The following is a 19964-nucleotide window of genomic DNA, read 5'->3' on the forward strand; positions in this document are numbered from 1 at the left end:
AAATGCCCCTGCACAGCCCTAAGGAGATTTACAGGAAGGAATGTCAAATAAATGAATGTAAGAATATGGGAATATACCTAATACTGGTGCACATCAAAATGCTTAATCTAGATGACTTTTTGTCTTATTATTAACAGATGTTTCATAGAGGACTGAGACCATCTATGACTAAAGATGATAAAGTGAATAAACCCACAGGAAGACAGGCAAGCTGCTCCCTGAGAAACTGTAGTTTCATCAAAGGCCTCAATCTTCCCTTCTGTCCAGGGTTTTCCTGAAACTGTGAATGACTGGATTACAGTAGCTGGGTTCTTGATGAAAAGTATTCAGTTCAGTTCAGGTCATCTCAGTTGCTCAGTTGTGTCCGACTCTTTGCCACCCCATGAATCGCAGCACGCCAGGCCTCCCTGTTCATCACCAACTCCCGGAGTTCACTCAGACTCACATCCATCGAGAGAGTGATGCTATCCAGCCATCTCATCCTCTGTCATCCCTTTCTCCTTTTGCCTCCAATCCCTCCCAGCATCAGAGTCTTTTCCAGTGAGTCAACTCTTTGCATGAGGTGGCCAAAGTACTGGAGTTTCAGCTTTAGCATCATTCCTTCCAAAGAAATCCCAGGGCTGATCTCCTTCAGAATGGACTGGTTGGATCTCCTTGCAGTTCAAGGGACTCTCAAGAGTCTTCTCCAGCACCACAGTTCAAAAGCATCAATTCTTCGGTGCTCAGCTTTCTTCACAGTCCAACTCTCACATCCATTCATGACCACTGGAAAAACCATAGCCTTGACTAGACGGACCTTTGTTGGCAAAGTAATGTCTCTGCTTTTGAATATGCTATCTAGGTTGGTCATAACTTTCTTTCCAAGGAGTAAGCGTCTTAATTTCATGGCTGCAGTCACCATCTGCAGTGATGATCTTTGTTTTCTGAATGTTGAGCTTTAAGCCAACTTTTTCACTCTCCTCTTTCACTTTCATCAAGAGGCTTTTTAGTTCCTCTTCACTACCTGCCATAAGGGTGGTAACATCTGCATATCTGAGGTTATTGATACTTCTCCCGGCAATCTTGATTCCAGCTTGTGCTTCTTCCAGCCCAGTGTTTCTCATGATGTACTCTTCATATAAGGTAAATAAGCAGGGTGACAATATACAGCCTTGACGTACTCCTTTTCCTATTTGGAACCAGTCTGTTGTTCCATGTCCAGTTTTAACTGTTGCTTCCTGACCTGCATATAGGTTTCTCAAGAGGCAGGTCAGGTAGTCTGGTATTCCCATCTCTTTCAGAATTTTCCACAGTTTATTGTGATCCACACAGTCAAAGGCTTTGGCATAGTAAACAGGGTAGAAATATATGTTTTTATGGAATTCTCTTGCTTTTTCAATGATCCAGAGGATGTTGGCAATTTGATCTCTGGTTCCTCTGCCTTTTCTAAAACCAGCTTGAACATCTGGAAGTTCATGGTTCACATATTGCTAAAGCCTGGCTTGGAGAATTTTGAGCATTACTTGACTAGCGTGTGAGATGAGTGCAATTGTGTGGTAGCTTGAGCATTCTTTGGCATTGCCTTTCTTTCGGACTGGAATGAAAACTGACATTTTCCAGTCCTGTGGCCACTGCTGAGTATTCCAAATTTGCTGGCATATTGAGTGCAGCACTTTCACAGCATCATCTTTCAAGATTTGAAATAGCTCAACTGGAATTCCATCACCTCCACTAGCTTTGTTCGTAGTGATGCTTTCTAAGGCCCACTTGACTTCACATTCCAGGATGTCTGGCTCTAGGTCAGTGATCACACCATCGTGATTATCTGGGTCGTGAAGATCTTTCTTGTACAGTTCTTCTGTGTATTCTTGCCACGTCTTCTTAATATCTTCTGCTTCTGTTAGGTCCATACCATTTCTGTCCTTTATCGAACCCATCTTTGCATGAAATGTTCCCTTGGTATCTCTAATTTTCTTGAAGAGATCTCTAGTCTTTCCCATTCTGTTGTTTTCCTCTATTTTTTTGCATTGATCGCTGAGGAAGGCTTTCTTAACTCTTCTTGTTATTCTTTGGAACTCTGCACTCAGATGCTTATATCTTTCCTTTTCTCCTTTGCTTTTCACTTCTCTTCTTTTCACAGCTATTTGTAAGGCCTCCTCAGACAGCCATTTTGCTTTTTTTGTATTTCTTTTCCATGGGGATGGTCTTGATCCCTGTCTCCTGTACAATGTCACGAACCTCCGTCCATAGTTCATCAGGCACTCTATCAGATCTAGTCCCCTAAATCTATTTCTCACTTCCACTGTATAATCATAAGGGATTTGATTTAGGTCATACCTGAACAGTCTAGTGGTTTTCCCTGCTGCTGCTGCTGCTAAGTCGCTTCAGTTGTGTCCAACTCTGTGCGACCCCATAGACGGCAGCCCACCAGGCTCCCCTGTCTCTGGGATTCTCCAGGCAAGAGTACTGAAGTGGGGTGCCATCCTCTACTTTCTTCAATTTAAGTCTGAATTTGGCAATAAGGAGTTCATGATCTGAGCCACAGTCAGCTCCTGGTCTTGTTTTTGTTGACTGTATAGAGCTTCTCCATCAATCTGATTTTGGTGTTGACCATCTGGTGATGTCCATGTGTAGAGTCTTCTCTTGTGTTGTTGGAAGAGGGTGTTTGCTATGACCAGTGCGTTCTCTTGGCAAAACTATTAGCCTTTGCCCTGCTTCATTCCGTACTCCAAGGCCAAATTTGCCTGTTACTCCAGGTGTTTCTTGACTCCTACTTTTGCATTCCAGTCCCCTATAATGAAAAGGACATCTTTTTTGGGTGTTAGCTCTAAAAGGTCTTGTAGGTCTTCATAGAACCGTTCAACTTCAGCTTCTTCAGCGTTACTGGTTGGGGCATAAACTTGGATTACTGTGATATTGAATGATTTGTCTTGGAATCAAACAGAGATCATTCTGTCATTTTTGAGATTGCATCCAAGTACTGCATTTCAGACTCTTTTGTCGACCATGATGGCTACTCCATTTCTTCTAAGGAATTCCTGCCCACAGTAGTAGATATAATGGTCATCTGAGTTAAATTCACCCATTCCAGTCCATTTTAGTTTGCTGATTCCTAGAATGTTGATGTTCACTCTTGCCATCTCATTTGACCACTTCCAATTTGCCTTGATTCATGGACCTGACATTCCAGGTTCCTATGCAATATTGCTCTTTACAGCATCGGACCTTGCTTCTATCACCAGTCACATCCACAGCTGGGTATTCTTTTTGCTTTGGCTCCATCCCTTCATCCTTTCTGGAGTTATTTCTCCACTGATCTCCAGTAGCATATTGGGCACCTACTGACCTGGGGAGTTCCTCTTTCAGTATCCTACCTTTTTGCCTTTTCATACTGTTCATGGGGTTTCAAGGCAAGAATCCTGAAGTGGTTTGCCATTCCCTTCTCCAGTGGACCACATTCTGTCAGCCCTCTCCACCATGACCCGCCCATCTTGGGTGGCCCCACAGGCATGGCTTAGTTTCACTGAGTTAGACAAGGCTGTGGTCCTAGTGTGAGTAGATTGACTTGTTTTCTGTGATTATAGTTTCAGTGTGTCTGGCCTCTGATGCCCTCTTGAAAAGTGGGGCAGTTTATGAAAGTTAATGAAAAAATATTAACTCTATTCAAGTCTGCATCCCTCATAGCATCTGGAGCACAGTAGGTGTTCAGTGATATTTACAGAATGACAAACGTGTTGAATGACTAAAGCATATTAGATAATAAGGCTTGTTCAGTCTTTCAAATAACTTAGGGTCAGGGAGGACTCTTAGAAGCACAGAGAGTAACAGATGATTGTTTTAATGCACGTGTTTGAGAAAATGACCTGGATTGATTTGTTTGGTTCACTTTCCTGCAGAAGCTTCAGTGGGAGCATGAAATGTACAAGGGAAGGTTTTACTAGAAAGAAGTGATGGGGTACTCTTGAAAGAATGTCAAACTAGAAAGAGCAGAAGACTTTGCTTCCAGTTTTTAATTCATAAATTCAACTAACATTTTAATCTGATGCTTCCTGTGTGTCCGGACAATAACAGGGTTTGCAGCTGACTTCTCATCAGAAGCAATGGAGGCCAAGAGTCGGTGGAGTGATGTCCACACCAAAGCATGTCTCTTGTTCAAGTTCTTATTACATTAGCATTAACTCATCCTCTAGGTTAGAGACCTTCAAATCTAGTAGACCAAACCAGTTTTTAATTTTCCCAAAATCCTGAGACACCACGAGTTGGAAGTTTAACAGTGAAGCCCTATGCAAAGTTAAGCTCCCACTTACTTTTTAGTGCCTAAGGCAGCATGGGGGTGTGGGTTTCATGCTTTGCAATTCACCCAGGAACATGTGTGATCTAGAGGATAAATCCCCTCTCTCCAGCTCAAGCTAGCCCAGCAACTCGAGGTAGGAAAATGTCTTGAGAAAAATAAAGTATTAACAGAAATCCAAAACAATGTTCCAAGATTTTAGACTCTCCCCATAATTAACATTGATGGTGTCTCCCAGCATCTATTTCACTCTCTCCCACATCTAATGAGGCGCACCATGGATTATGGGAAAAGACAATCCACTCCCATCTGGTTGATACAAACCAGGTTGTATAATCCCACCCTCCTTGCTCAACAATGACCCAGAATAGACATGTGGCCTCTGCTGGCATAATCAGAGTGAAGTTCAGGACTTCTGTGTGATAATTTAGGAAGGAAAGCCTCTTGCCTTCCAGATGGCCTGGGGTATGTAAAGCCTGAAACAGCACAGTCATCATGCCACCAACAGGGAAACGATTCTGGGATGAAGCTCCAAGTGAATAACCAAGAAATAGAACAAGAATTCCTTTCAAATCCTACCTGAGCCCCATGCTATCTTTGGGCTCTTCAGTTACAGGAGCAATAAGTATTAGTCAGCTATTGCCAAACAGTGTTACATAACAAACTGCCCCAAAGTGCAGTGGTTTAAAACACTGCCATCTATTTTGACATCAGGAAGAAGGTTGATGTCAGTGGGATTCATCAGGGTTTGGCTTCACTCTGCAGTTTTCAGTTTGGCCTCACATGGCTTTCCTTTTTTAATTTATCTATTATTGAGGTAGAGTTAATATAAAATATAAGTTTCAGGTGTACAACTGAGTGAATCATGATTTTTAAAGGTTGCACTCCATTTATAGTTATTATAAAATATTGGCTATATTCCCTGTGCTGTACAATATATTCTCATAGCTTATTTTACTTTTTTTTTACTAAAATTCTTATTTCGTATTGGATTATAGCCAATTAATAATGTTTTGATAATTTCAGGTGGACAGCAAAGAGACTCAGCCACACATATATATGTGTCCATTCTCCTACCTAGCTTATCTTTTTTGGTGACAGACAGCTGGGCCTGTCCTTCTCATGGCAACACGAAAGTGCAAGAAGGGTGAGTGAAAATAAGAAATACCTTTGCAATCCCATGGACTGTAGCCCATCAGGCTCCTCTGTCCATGGAATTTTTCAGGCAAGAATACTGGAGTGGGTTACCATTTCTTCCTCTAGGGCATCTTCTCAACCCAAGGACTGAACCCGCATTTTCTGTTTCTTCTGCATTGCAGGCAAATTCTTCACCTGCTGAACCATCAAGGATGCCCACTTATTTCTCAATAAGGTATTAAAAAAATATTGTGCATGGCCAAAGCAAGCCACAAGGCTGAACCCAACACCCAAGAGATGGGGAAGCAGACTCCCCTGGAGTGGGAAGAATGTCAAACTCACACACAAGGGTGCAGCCCAGGGAAGGAGGAAGTGCTGGGGAGAAAGATGCAACCCGTCCTGTTTCCTTGATGGTTAGGCCAGTTTGTTTCTTTTACACGCAACTAAAAACCTCCTAACAGAGAAGGCAATGGCACCCCACTCCAGTACTCTTGCCTGGAAAATCCCATGGACGGAGGAGCCTGGTAGGCGGCAGTCCATGGGGTCGCACAGAGTTGGACACGACTGAGCGACTTCATTTTCACTTTTCACTTTCATGCATTGGAGAAGGAAATGGCAACCCACTCCAGTGTTCTTACCTGGAGAATCCCAGGGACAGGGGAGCCTGGTGGGCTGCCATCTCTGGGGTCGCACAGAGTTGGACACGACTGAAGCGACTTAGCAGCAGCAGCAGCAAAAACCTCCTAAACTAGATAGACTTTCTGAATGACAATAATGAATATACCATTTAGGTGAAAGAGTATCTAGTTAACCCTGGTACATCTGGCTGCCAAAGTGGACTGTGTTCTGATTAACTTGCAGGACAAGCCTTGGCAGCAGCAGATTGGGTCTGGTAGTTAGAGGGAAGAAAACAGAAAGCATAGCCCGTGGTATGATGGCATCTAATCGAAGATCCAATTAACAGACTTAAGATTCAAGCATCTTCACAGAGGTCAGAACCCAAGATTCCTTCCATAGGAGGTGTGTTCAGACATTCCCCTCTGCTGTCAGGAAGTGTACGCGGACACTGCAACACGGGCAGTCATGAAATTCCCTGGTAAAGAATGATACCTCATTTATGAAACAGCTCCTGAATCAAAGATACAAAGGCGTCCGGGGAACAGAGCAGAATGGCTTTTGTTTCCCTCACAATAGCTTTAACACCAACAGCTGCCAGGCCTCAGAAATCACCTTTCTAACCGCTGAATACACACAGTGGCCTCGGGTGTCAGCAGTTAGCATCAGTACCCACAAGGGTGGGTGTCTCGGGAGAGCAATCAGGCCTCACAATGGTTCTCGGGAAACCCAATTTTGTGCCCAGGCTTTAATTAAAAACATATTCATCACTGGGTATGAAGAAGTAACCTGAAGAAGCCACATTTTCCTTTTGTTAGGATAGGCGATTTTTAAATGCCTTGAAAAATAAAACATTCTTTCCAGCCTGGAAATGTCTTTCAGTGACAACTGCAAATGAAGACGGCTTTCAAAGGGTTTGTTTTGCCATAAGCTGGGAGCTCGAGGCATTTTTGGAAGAAAGCACAATGTGTCCTTCCTTTATGTTCCTTCAAACTACAGATTTTCACAGCACAGAAAAACAGGTATGGAAGACCCTCTGAGCCAAGCCAGGCTTTCCTTTTCTTGGTCTGAACATCTACTAAAGATGCGCTGTGCCCTGGGGATCCTGGTTTAGATGCTTGTTTCTGTTTTTTATTTCCTTAATAGCAAAGTAAAAATACAAGCTCTATCTATTGACTCATACCTTATAGACAGAAATTAAATGTATTTTGGAATAGTAAGTTATCAAAGATGAAACAAAGGAGTGTCTATAAGCCGTCCCACTATGTACTGTACCAGTCATTATATGGGTGAGAGGTCAGATTCTTACCTCCATGTTCTTTTGAGACATCTATGATTCTATTTTCCTAATGGCATTCAATGAGCATTTTTAGACAAAGGGATGATTTTAAATAGAGAGATGAATAGGTGCCCCAGCAAGATGGGCTTCCCTGATAGCTCGGTGGGTAAAGAATCCGCCTTCAATGCAGGAGACCCGGGTTCGATTCCTGGGTTGGGAAGATCTGCTGGAGAAGGGATAGGCTACCCACTCCAGTATTCTTGGGCTTCCCTTGTGACTCAGGTGGTAAAGAATCCACCTGCAATGTGGGAGGACCTGGCTTCAACCCCTGCATTGGGAAGATTCCCTAGAGAAGGGGAAAGGTTACCTACTCCAGTATTCTGGCCTGGAGAATTCCATGGACTATACAATCCATGGGGTCACAAAGACTTGGGCATGACTGAGCGAGTTTCACTTTCAGCAAGAAGGAATAAACCATACAGCATGTATAAGCTGACCTTTTAAGGCTAAAAGACAAGTCCCTTAAAATAGATTAGGACTCTCGTAATGAGTTTAAAACACAAGCCTTAAGCTCCATCCCTGAGAAGGGAGAAGAAAGAATGGATAATATGGGAAATTCTCTCGGTCTGGAAATTCTAGAGCTGGGGTGAGGTGGGGAGGGGAGAGAGTATGAAGCTTTCTGAGAGAAGTGATGATAAAGGTCATGTGGTGGGCTGTTGAGATGAGAAAATAGGGAATAGAAATGAGCATGTGCTTAAATTTTAAGCTATTTATCTGCAATCGCCTACAAACTTCTGAATCAGAACACCTTGTACAAGTGAGAGCGTGACTCATGGAGGGCTTTCGTCCTTCTATTAATTCATCTGGTTGGTCTGCCGCCCTAGATTATTTGCTTCCTGGAGTCAGAAGCTACATCTTTGTTTTCTGAGGCCTTGTTCAGTTTTAGTTTAGCTTTTGTTTTATCTGAACAATTCCTGCCACACATTTTTGGACATTTGATCAATGATGAAAAGGACGGATAGGCTGATTTTTCATGAGCCCTTCTTAAAGGGTGTTGATATAATTTCCACTGATTCAAAATATTTCCTTTGGTGTTTTCCAGCTGCTTAAATGGCCAAACCAATGATTTAGATATAATTAGAGCTTTGCTATTGTTGTTGTTTAGTCACTAAATCGTGTCTGATTCTTTTGTGACCCCATGGACAGTATGTAGCCTGCCAGGCTTCTCTGTCCATGGGATTTCCCAGGCAAGAACACTGGAGTGCGTTGCCATTTCCTTCTCCAGGGAATCTTCTGGACCCAGAGGTTGAATTCACATCTCCTGCACTGGCAGGCAGATTCTTTACCACTGAGCCACCAGGGATGCCCCATAATAAGAGCTACTCAGGATAAAAGTTTGTCTGTTTAGTAAAAACGATACTGATATACAAGCTCAAGTGCGTTTATGCCATGATTCACATACATTTGTCAAGAGATCTTAAAGACATGGTTTTGAGTTGTATGCATATGCATTAACTGTTCTGTGTGTTCAAAAAAACTAGTCAAAATATAACTTAGTCTGTTATATACAGACCTGAGTTCTGTGTTTTCATAACTGGTTAAGTTTCTCTTTTGCACTTAGAATGAGTTAGAATCACAACAAAATCATGACTGAAACTCAATTTCAATAACAGATCCAAAATCAGAAGTTAATAAAATTACAAACAGGCCATTAAACTAGAAAGCAGTGACAATAAATACAAATGATCCTATAAAATAAACCCGATTCTTACTAAAATGCAACATGACGACATCTATGGTGAATTTTTTCCAATGACACCATTTCGTTTGGGGGTGACGTTCAAACTCCAGGATCACTGGACTAGGCATCATTAGCCTGGCAGCAAGGTTTGGGCTTGTTTTCTTAACTCTGCTACTGGTTGAAATTCTGAGCCTCTTTTCCTTAAATATCAGTTTCCTCAGGTGTAAAATGGAAGTAAATTACACAAGCCTCTGCCTTCCTCAGCAGGCAAACATGGAAACTATTCATTAAAAAACATCGCCAAATACTTGGAGCTTTTCAGGCAAAGATGTTACACAAGGTAAAATTGCATATCCTCTCTCCAATCTGCAATATGAAAGGCAAATCTTCGAAAACACATTTTAAAAGGGTGAAACAAGGAGCTCCATTTTCAGCTCCACACCCATGTGTATCTATTTTTTCTTACAGAAAGCGTCCAAAGACTTCAAAGGGAGCTCTGTCCAGGCAAGAAAATGGAAGATGGAGAGATTCAAAGCCATTAGAAATAGAGTTTCTGAAATTCTTAATAAGCCTATTTTTGCCTTACAAATGTAATTTTTTTCCTCCTTACACTTTTCCATTCTCTCTCTTCTTTTTGAGAACGCCCCCCAACTTTCCCCCAATTTGATCAAGACGAATAATGACAGGTTGACAGTGCTATAAATATCGGTGTCTGTTTCAGGGTTCAAAGTTCACAAACTGGCCTCTTGGGGGCAAAGTATTGCAACATTTACCAAATAAACAAAGAGTAAGGAGAGACAGACACATGAACAAGATTCAATAAGTGGGACATCTCTTCCACAGATTAACAATGTGATTCTGAAAAGTCATTAAAAGGCTCAGAAGCAAGGTAGGAACGCCATCACCTGTCCCAGCACAGCCTGAGGGGGCTGTCAGGACAACGCCATGGTTTTCAGCCTTGTTTTCTGAAGGATTCCCTAACCTTCCTTTCTCTTAGAGAATGGGCACCTCTACCACTTCCTGCAGCTCCAGCACTTAGGGAGAATGCACATTGTTATGTCTCTGGCATGTGTGAGAGGGATGACTCTGGGACCCCTTCTGACTTGCTTTCCTAACACGGGGATGAGTGTACTCAGAACCGTGCAAAGTGGGGCAAGGGGTGAGCTGGGGTTCCTACAGGATCCCCACTGTTGCCCCAGGCACACGGTAAAGTTAGCAAAGTGAATGAGGCCCTAATTTGGCCTTTCAAAATTATTCATAACTCTACCCATGATCCCAATATCCATTGGAAGGACTAATGCTGAAGCTGAAACTCCAATACTTTGGCCACCTGATGCGAAGAACTGACTCATTAGAAAAGACCCTGATGCTGGGAAAGATTGAAGGCAGGAGGAGAAGGGGACGACAGAGGATGAGATGGTTGGATGGCATCACTGACTCAATGGACATGAGTTTGAGTAAACTCTGGGAGTTGGTGATAGACAGGGAAGCCTGGCATGCTGGAGTCCAAGGGCAAAGAGTCAGACACGACTGAACAACTGAACTGAACTGAACTGAACTACCCATAAAGAATTCTTATTTCTTTAAAGAACAATCATGCCTTTGACTCCTTTACATTCTTCACATTATCCCAGGCAAACAGTGGGAGCTTGAGCCCTAGATAAAGAAGAGGGTTCCTGGACTTCCCTGGTGGTCCAGAGGTTAAGAATTCTGCCAATGCAGGGGACACCATTTGATCCCTGGCCCAGAAAGATCCCACATGATTCAGGGCAACTAAACCCATGCACCACAACTACTGAGCCCACTTGCCCTACAGCCCGTGCTCTACAACAAGAGAAGCCACTGCGGTAATAAGCCCACGAACCACAACTAGCCCTCACTCGCCTCAACTCGAGAAAATCCAAGCACGGCATTGAAGACTCAGTAAGGGATAAACAAATAAATTTTGTAAAAATTAGTAAAAAAAAAATTTTTTTTTTAAAGAAGAGGGTTTCTGTTTCAGTTAGGGTTGGACTTGGCTGCATACAACAGAAAATGCAGCTTAAACACAAAACAGTACCTTTAATAGGATAGAAGATAATTTCTCTTTTTATGAAGAAGAAATCTGGAAATACATAGTCCAAGGCTATTGAGGCAGAGTCAGACTTCTACCTGCCTAATTCCCCATCCTAGTGCATGGCTTCTATCCTCAAGGACGGCCCAGGATGGCTGCCAGAGATCCAGACAGCATGTCCTCATTCCAGGAAGCAGGAAGGAGAAGGGAGGGAAAAAGGGCCTTCCTTCCAGTAAGCCACAGCCTTTAACCAACCTTTTCAGACACCTTTTCAGCAGTTCCAACTACTGCTTCTATCCCAGTGGCCAAAACTAAGTCATATGGTCATGCCTAATGCAGGGGCTCTAAGAAACACATTCTCTTTGTTGGGGTATTGCTGTCTGTGACAAAATTGAGATCTTATTACTAAGGCAAAGCGGGGGAAAGGATAGTGGGGCTGACTTGTAGTCTTTGCTGTAATTCTTTGCCACCGTGTGTGCTCAGTCACTCAGTCGTGTCCCACTCTTTGCGGCTCCATGAACTATAGCCTTCCAGGTTCCTCTGTCCATGGGATTCTCTAGGCAAGAATACTGGACTGGGTTGCCATTTCCTACTCCAGGGGATCTTCCCAACCCAGGGATCAAACCCACAGTCTCTTGTGTGTCTGCACTGGCAAGCAGCTTCTTTACCATTAGCACCACCTGGGAAGCCTGGCTATAATTCAGTAAGCTTCTATAATTCAATGGGTGAGTTTCTTTAACTTGCATTTTTAAAATACTTTATCCATATTAAACATGGAATATTTAAAATAGTCCATCTCTCCTACACTCATACCCCCCACCTGTTCATTATCACTATTTGCAAACGTTTTAAAAATTCAAATTATTGCCACCCCATGACATTCACTGGCAACCATTCTTACACATTTATATCTGGGGGGTGGGGAAAGTGTTTGGGAAGTTGAGTGACTTTAATGGATTTCACCAGTTCTAGGGTGCACATTTTTTCCACATTAGCATCCCTGAAAACAGCATCATGGTCAAGGTCATCTTAGCCGTTGAGGCCAGCCAGGTAGCTGCGGTGACACAGTGTGCAGTGCTGGGCACAGGTGACTTGATCAAGGCTATTCACTGTCATCATTTCCAGAGAGTCATATGCATTATGTGACAACAGGGGATGAGTTTAACTGCTGCTGACAACGCCTTCAAAAAGATTACAGCATGATTTGGCATCGAAATGAACACTTATTATGTTCCCATGAAGGCCTGGAAACCACACAGCAGGGTGCAAATTTGATATTAGTGAAGCAAATATTAGTCATTGGAGAGAATGGCTATAATTCCATATTTTCTTGCAATGCAACAATCGAGTGCTTTATGGGAGCAAATCAGGGATGATAGATGCCTACAAGTAGACAACACTGTGTCATGTTTTCTTACTGAGACACATGCAAAAGTTTTTTTCTTTTCGCATCCCACAGCAAACAATGCAATTGAAGGGAACATAAATTGGCTCTCCTCTCTGAATAGATGAAAGAAATTTCAAAGCAATAAGACTTGTATGATCGATTTGTATGCTGTTCAGGGCTCTCATTAAGACACTGTGTCATAGTTTGGCCATGTTTTTTTCTTAATAGTACATAAAGTAAGAGTTTATCTTATAATAATGACATCTTGTGTATACGCTAAGTTGTTTCAGTTGTGTCCGACTCTTTGCGACCCTATGGACTGTAGCCCACCAGGATCCTCTTGTCAGTGGGATTCTCCAGGCAAGAATACTGAAGTGGGCTGCCGTGTCCTTCTCCAGGGGATCTTTCTAACCCAGGAATCAAACCCGTGTCTCTTATGTCACCTGCATTGGCAGGCAGGTTCTTTACCACTAGCACCACTTGGGAAGCCCATAATAATGGCATCTTAGATTTGATAAAGGTGATTAAATTCACTTGTTTTTAATTAAATAACATCTTGAACCAGTAGCTCATATTATAACTACTGAAAATATGGTTGCTTTGATGCGATACTCCAACAGAGGAAAAGGGAGACCCACGTTTGGCTTTTCAGAGACCCAGAGACTCACTGATTCCCCAACTTGAGGATCCTAGCACGGGCGCCAGGATAACCTCCTGTGGCTCCACATCCCTCCCTTCCCATCTGAAGAGGCGCCGAGTGTTTAGAAATGTCTTCTGCTCTCCTCATCACACCCAGCAACTCCTGTCTGTTAAGGTTCAGCCACTTGACACTGGAGTTATCATCATACAATGTCAGCCAGAAACTGGAGAAATGACATCTCTGAGGTGAACAGACAGCAAAAGGTAGGCCAAAAGCAAATCCATGGCAGAGAAATGGTTTGTAGAATCAATGACCTGACCTGTATTGCTCTAAAAGCACAAATCACTATTATATCCATGTCTCTTGAAAAAAACTCATTGACTTAATGTCTTAGCTGCCTAACCACTCTCCACCTCTAGAGCCACATGAGAGACCCATTTGTAATGGAATAAAATGAAGGCTTGGCCTCAAAGGTTTTGAAAATACTCAAATTCAAAAGCAATGAAAGGCATTGTTCCTGTCCAAGAATGCCCTTCTGAAAATTATGACATTTTACTACAAGTATCCAAGGATAAAAAGGGTCCTCTCCATTTTTGAATGGGCTCCCCATGTGGTGCTAGTGGTAAAGAACCCACTTGCCAATGCAGAACATATAAGAGACACAGGTTTGATCACTGTGTCAGGAAGATTTCCCTGGAGGAGGCCATGGCAACTCACTCTAGTATTCTTGCCTGGAAAACTCCATGGACATAGGAGCCTGGTGGGCTACAACCCATATGGTTTCAAAGAGTTGGACATGACTGAAGTGATTCAGCATGTATGTATACATATACTGAATACAAATGAATATATGTTTGTTTATAACATAGAATTTGAATGTCTTAATAATTAGGTGAGGAATCAGAGAAATATATGAGTGATAAGTTTATTCTCTTGGGGTTCTCAATGCAAGAATACTGAAGTGGTTTGCCATTCCCTGGAGATCAGTGGAAAAATAACTCCAGAAAGAATGAAGGGATGGAGCCAAAGCAAAAACAATACCCAGCTGTGGATGTGACTGGTGATAGAAGCAAGGTCCGATGCTGTAAAGAGCAATATTGCATAGGAACCTGGAATGTTAGGTCCATGAATCAAGGCAAATTGGAAGTGGTCAAACAGGAGATGGCAAGAGTGAACGTCGACATTCTAGGAATTAGCGAACTAAGATGGACTGGAATAGGTGAATTTAACTCAGATGACTATTATATCTACTACTGCAGGCAGGAATCCCTTAGAAGAAATGGAGTAGCCATCATGGTCAACAAAAGAGTGCGAAATGCAGTACTTGGATGCAATCTCAAAAATGACAGAATGATCTCTATTCGTTTCCAAGGCAAACCATTCACTATCATAGTAATCCAAGTCTATGCCCCAACCAGTAATGCTGAAGAAGCTGAAGTTGAACAGTTTTATGAAGACCTACAAGACCTTTTAGAACTAATACCCCAAAAAGATGTCCTTTTCATTATAGGGGACTGAAATGCAAAAGTAGAAGTCAAGAAACACCTGGAGTAACAGGAAAATTTGGCTTTGGAATATGGAATGAAGCAGGGCAAAGACTAATAGAGTTTTGCCAAGAGAACGCACTGGTCATAGCAAACACCCTCTTCCAACAACACAAGAGAAGACTCTACACATGGACATCACCAGATGGTCAACACCAAAATCAGATTGATTATATTCTTTGCAGCCAAAGATGGAGAAGCTCTATACAGTCAGCAAAAACAAGACTAGGCGCTGACTGTGGCTCAGATCATGAACTCCTTATTACCAAAGTCAGACTTAAACTGAAGAAAGTAGGGAAGACCACTAGACCATTCAGGTATGACTTAAATCAAATCCCTTATGATTATACAGAAATAGATTTAAGGGATTAGATCTGATAGATAGAGTGCCTGATGAACTATGGACGGAGGTTCGTGACATTGTACAGGAGACAGGGATCAAGACCATCCCCATGAAAAAGAAATGCAAAAAAGCAAAATGGCTGTCTGAGGAGGCCTTACAAATAGCTGTGAAAAGAAGAGAAGGGAAAAGCAAAGGGGAAAAGGAAAGATATAAACATCTGAATGCAGAGTTCCAAAGAATAGCAAGAAGAGTTAAGAAAGCCTTCCTCAGCGACCAGTGCAAAGAAATAGAGGAAAACAACAGAATGGGAAAGACTCGAGATCTCTTCAAGAAAATTCGAGATACCAAGGGAACATTTCATACAAAGATGGGCTTGATAAAGGACAGAAATGGTATGGACCTAACAGAAGCAGAAAATATTAAGAAGAGATGGCAAGAATACACAGAAGAACTGTACAAAAAAGATCTTCACGACCCAGATAACCACAATGGTGTGATCACTGACCTAGAGCCAGACATCCTGGAATGTGAAGTCAAGTGGGCCTTAGAAAGCATCACTACGAACAAAGCTAGTGGAGGTGATGGAATTCCAGTTGAGCTATTTCAAATCCTGAAAGATGATGTTGTGAAAGTGCTGCACTCAATATGCCAGCACATTTGGAAAACTCAGCAGTGGCCACAGGACTGGAAAAGGTCAGTTTTCATTCCAATCCCAAAGAAAGGCAATGCCAAAGAATGCTCAAACTACCGCACAATTGCACTCATCTCACACGCTAGTAAAGTAATGCTCAAAATTCTCCAAGCCAGGCTTCAGCAGTACGTGGACCGTGAACTTCCAGATGTTCAAGCTGGTTTTAGAAAAGGCAGTGGAATCAGAGATCAAATTGCCAACATCTGCTGGATCATTGAAAAAGCAAGAGGATTCCAGAAAAACATCTATTTCTGCTTTATTGACTATGCCAAAGCCTTTGACTGTGTGGATCACAATAAACGTGGAAAATTCTGAAAGAGATGGGAATACCAGACCACCTAACCTGCCTCTTGAGAAACCTATATGCAGGTCAGGAAGTAACAGTTAGAACTGGACATGGAACAACAGACTGGTTCCAAATAGGAAAAGGAGTACGTCAAGGCTGTATATTGTCACCCTGCTTATTTAACTTATATGCAGAGTACATCATGAGAAACGCTGGGCTGGAGGAAGCACAAGCTGGAATCAAGACTGCAGGGAGATATATCAATAACCTCAGATATGCATATGACTCCACCCTTATGGCAGAAAGTGAAGAGGAACTAAAAAGCCTCTTGATGAAAGTGAAAGAGGAGAGTGAAAAAGTTGGCTTAAAGCTCAACATTCAGAAAACGAAGATCATGGCATCTGGTCCCATCACTTCATGGCAAATAGATGGGGAAACAATGGAAACAGTGTCAGACTTTATTTTTTGGGGCTCCAAAATCACAGCAGATGTGATTGCAGCCATGAAATTAAAATACACTTACTCCTTGGAAGGAAAGTTATGATCAACCTAGATAGCAAATTGAAAAGCAGAGACATTACTTTGCCAACAAAGGTCCATCTAGTCAAGGTTATGGTTTTTCCAGTGGTCATGTATGGATGTGAGAGTTGGACTGTGAAGAAAGTTGAGCACCAAAGAATTTATGCCTTTGAACTGTGGTGTTGGAGAAGACTCTTGAGAGTCCCTTGGACTGCAAGGAGATCCAACCAGTCCATTCTAAAGGAGATCGGTCCTGGGTGTTCTTTGGAAGGAATGATGCTAAAGCTGAAACTCCAGTACTTTGGCCACCTCATGCAAAGAATTGACTCATTGGAAAAGACTCCGATGCTGGGAGGGATTGGGGGCAGGAGGAGAAGAGGACGATAGAGGATGAGATGGCTGGATGGCATCACCAACTCGATGGACATGGGTTTGAGTGAACTTCAGGAGTTGGTGATGGACAGGGAGGCCTGGTGTGCTGCAATTCATGGAGTTGCAAAGAGTCGGACACGACTGAGTGACTGAACTGAAGTTTATTCTCTTGAGAATTTTGTTAAATGAAAAGTTGTATAGTTATTTGTTTGCACTCCCTAAAAAAATGATTTATAGAAAATGTGTCAGGTAGCATATGTCTGAATGTTATTTGATTAAAGAAAGAGGACTTCAGGATTAAAAACATTTGGTTTAAAACATTAGGTTTAAAAACATTTGCATTTAATATCCCAGAAGCAGACTGGAATCTACCCTTATTCTCATAGAAGCAACTTACAAATATTCAGCAAAGAGTTTCTGTGACATAGAGCAATTTCCCCAGTGAGAAAAGCAACTCTGGGAAAAAACTGTCTGTATGAAGTCAATGTTCCAGCAAGAAGGCAAGTCTGACTTGTTGGTGGAGAAGGCAGTTGGATTCATGGAGTGATTCTGGGGATAGCAGGATAATCCATCCAGAATCCTGATGCCTGAAATTCTCCCATCAAAAATTTGATATAGACCTTAAGTCAACAATTTCAATCCAACAGACACATACTGAGCATCTCCCATGTGCCAAGCACTGGCCCCAGTGGTGGGGTAAGAGTGAGGCACGGCTCCTGTCATGAAGGAATTCTCATTAAGTCAGGAGACATGAGTAAACTAAGAAAACGCAGCATGTATGATTAAAGGCAGTGTACCAGGAGGCTATGGCTGTGTAACAAACCAGTCCAAGATTGAGAGGATTAAAACAAGCGTTCATTGAACTCATGATAGGAGGGAAGTCAGGATGGTCTTCTTCAAGGAAATGACAGCTGAGCTTGATTTAGAAGGATCTTTCCCAGGTGATAGGCAAGAGAAAAAAACCACTTTCCAGACGGGATGGCAGGGGGAGCCAGTGCAAGAATCTGGAAGAGTGAGGTATCCCACTGAAAAACAGATTAGGCTCTACACGTGCATTTGCAGATGACGTCCTGAGGAGGGAGAGTGGACAAGGTAGGCAGACGCAGAGGGGACACACAGGGAGCAGCAGGGTCAGGAGAGCCTTTGGGCATTTCTGGGCACCGAGCACAAAGGGAAATTTCTGTTTCCCTGGGAATAAGCTGTTTGCTTAGGTCAGGTCCCTGGCTATTTGCACCTGCTGGTTCAGGCCTCCGGTTCATTTGCCAGGAAAATGGCAGCAGTGGGGAAAGAACTCATTTTCCTGAGAACTGCTGTCCAAGCGAGGGCTATTCTACAGATACAACTTTTCAATCTGGCTGAGTCCCCGCCATTTCTTTATTTTCACTCCTGGGTCTTTTCACACACTCCTGAAAGCAAACTAAAACTCAGGGCTCTGCTGTGCATGTCTGAGGTGTGCCTTCATGCACACGTGTAGCCTTTCAGTCAGGCTCTGTACTTCGAATATTGACATTCGACAGTATTCCAGAGCTGTTCTGAAGAAATTAAGAACATTCTCTTTCATCTCGATGCAGACAATGGTGTGTATTCTTTTGCACGACTTGACATTTCTGTGCACTGAAATGAAAGGTTCACTCAACTTCTAAGAGCAACAAACAAGGGCTGTTGTGAAAAAATAAGCCTTTCTGAAAATTCCTATGGAGAATGCTAAGGCTAAAAATAAAGTTCAAAGGATCTTGATCAGAATCTATGGGCCAGCTTTTTGGTTCCAGGGAAGGATGTACAGTGGGGAATAAAACAAACTCTTTTTTTTTTTTTTTTTTTTTTTTTTTGACCACGCCGTGAGGCATGTGGAATCTTAGTTTCCCGATCAGGGACTGAACCCACACCCTTGGCAGTGGAAGTGTGGAGTCCTAATCACTGAATCACCAGGGAAGTCTCAAACCCAGCTTATTTTTAAATTGAAATTAAAAGAGATCTGGACAGAGAGTGAAGCAGAAACTGCAACAGCAGGGAAGCTGGGCCACCATTAATGGGAATGGCCTGTGCTGAACAAAGATGGGAACACGTTAATAAAACGCGGAGGCTAACGTCAGTCATGCAGACATTTCACATCCGATCAGGGAAAGCAACAATGTTTGCTGTTCATTCCTGTGAAAAGAAGAGGTCACTGCACAGAAGACACTGGTACAGGAGATTTCTACTTCTTTGTTTCTCCTCATTCTTTGAATCCATGCCTGATGATTTTGACAGTACTTTTGAGAGACACTAATTCCATGCTCTCGATGGAAATTTGTCCATCATAGTAAGATAGTAAGTATTCAAAATATCTGATTACAACACATACATACACAGACACACAGTAATAACAATCCTGCTGTAATTAATTAGCACAAAAGGCCAGGCCAGGCCTGGAGGGCTTAGAAGGGGAGCTGGCTTGCCACTCCTGTGGGAACCACCCTTGGGAAGGCAGGTGTCCCTGGCAGCACGTTTGAGGCTCCACAGATCAAATCAAGCAGGAGTCCTGGGGAAAATGTCCCCTTTTGCTCACTCTGCTGTGTATTCAGACACAAACTATAACCACCACCACCACCACAGCTAAAATCGCTCTTGGTGGGGTAGAGGGCAGAGGCCAGGGGATGCCGCTGTCATTACACCTGTGTGTGGCTCACATCACGCTTCAGTGCAGAGACAGGTCCAGAACTTTTCATCTGTCACGTGCACGTCAGCGGTAAACAGCCCCGGCGTTCGTGTTAATGACACCATCTGGCGGCTCCCATAACTGTGGAGCATTCAGCTTCCAAACAAGATGTAATGGCAGCAACACATGAAACCCACTGACATTTACAGTAAGGAAATTTATTATCCGCCGTCGGTTTGTATAAATGTGTTTGCATGACTGCTGGGGCTATAAAATCATCACCTTTGCCAGGCAAGGGAAGGTGCAATAAATAATGGATTGTAAGCCATGCATGTACTACCAAATCATGAAACATTTATCACTCAGGCACAATAGCGTCTTAAGCAACAGTTACCACTTGAAAAATTAATGCCACTTTGGCGGGTTAAATGAAAACCATTTAGTCTAGG

General features: G+C 42.7%; 1 protein-coding gene across 2 annotated transcripts in view; it reads right to left on the reverse strand.

Moving 5' to 3' along the window:
* The window catches only part of CFAP61 (cilia and flagella associated protein 61), a 250399-nt gene that overhangs the window by 102697 nt on the left and 127738 nt on the right, over positions 1-19964 (reverse strand). The gene's annotated exons all lie outside the window — the stretch shown is intronic.

This window comes from Bubalus bubalis, chromosome 14 (assembly GCF_019923935.1).
Source record: "Bubalus bubalis isolate 160015118507 breed Murrah chromosome 14, NDDB_SH_1, whole genome shotgun sequence".
In the NCBI taxonomy this organism is placed as follows: domain Eukaryota; kingdom Metazoa; phylum Chordata; class Mammalia; order Artiodactyla; family Bovidae; genus Bubalus; species Bubalus bubalis.